Here is a 1,001-nt window from a genome sequence, read left to right as displayed (position 1 = left end):
AGAGTTGTGCTGTGACTCAGCAGTGGCGAGCCCGGCAGCATCTGGCAGGTGGCGGCCAGCTGGGCAGAGAGGTACAGTGAAGAGGCAGGACATCGTCCTGACGCCCCCCTACCGGGAGGCCAGCCAGAAGCCTGGCACATTGAGAGCCTTTTCTAAGCATTTACCGCTTTGCATCTCCATCTGTTGGTTCTCTATGACATTGAAGCGCTGAAGCTAATTTCACTGCTTTGATAGCCCCTTGCCCCCCTTTTCCCCGGCTATTGGCTGATTTATGAGATAAAAGTTGGGTGCAGTGTCACTCTGTGAGCACACTTGTGCAGCTATGTGCACAGCACTGTGCTGGGCCCTTGAGGAAGACGCAATTAAGAGCAGGGAGGCAGGTGAGTGAAGTGCAGTTCAGTGTGTCAAGCCCTAGGACATGGTAATAGTATCATGTGGTGTTTGGAGTAGGGATACGGGGCAGGGTGGCTGAGGAGGGAGTCTTGCCTAAAACTACAAGAATGTGTTGTGTTAGCCAGTCAGAAGGAGCACCAAATGGAAGGCCTTTATGGGAGCAGCATGGCTCACTCAGGGAACTGAGAAACCCTCAGTACTGCTGTAGCTTGAAGAGCTTATAGGTTTAAAAATCATATATATGTGTGTACACACTTATACATACATACACATACACATACTGGAGAAGTAAGTGGAAGGTCATGGCCTTGTAAATCAAGGTGCAGGTCATGTTTACTTTATCCTGAGGTGCTGAGTGATTCCCTCCACGACCCGCGTGGAGAAGGGTTCGGTATCTGAAAGAGGAGCCGCACAACAAATGAACAAAAAGACACAAGATAAATTTGCGATACCGGGGGACCAGGCGGGCAAGTCCGGAAAGACTTCCTCCTCTGGAAAGACTTCCACCTCCCGCTTCGCTCAGGTCTCTCCAAGCTTTTATTCATCTGGAGTAGCCCTTAGGGTAAAGAGGTTTTAATGACACACATCCGCAAACAATATTCAAGAAT

At 49.8% G+C, this 1,001-nt stretch overlaps 1 protein-coding gene and 1 long non-coding RNA gene across 3 annotated transcripts in view; both read left to right on the top strand.

Annotated features, from left to right (window-relative positions):
- The window catches only part of TXNRD1 (thioredoxin reductase 1), a 60,048-nt gene that overhangs the window by 46,699 nt on the left and 12,348 nt on the right, over window positions 1–1,001 (top strand). The gene's annotated exons all lie outside the window — the stretch shown is intronic.
- LOC107184038 overlaps window positions 7–1,001 on the top strand; it is a 4,385-nt gene continuing 3,390 nt past the window's right edge. The window contains exon 1 of the long non-coding RNA XR_001514852.1: window positions 7–741. This is a non-coding gene — a long non-coding RNA (uncharacterized LOC107184038). The remainder of the gene's footprint in view (window positions 742–1,001) is intronic.

This window comes from Myotis davidii, unplaced genomic scaffold (assembly GCF_000327345.1).
Source record: "Myotis davidii unplaced genomic scaffold, ASM32734v1 scaffold120, whole genome shotgun sequence".
Classification (NCBI taxonomy): Eukaryota; Metazoa; Chordata; class Mammalia; order Chiroptera; family Vespertilionidae; genus Myotis; species Myotis davidii.
Note: the sequence above shows the minus strand (reverse complement) of the source record. Positions and strands in the feature narration are given on the sequence as shown.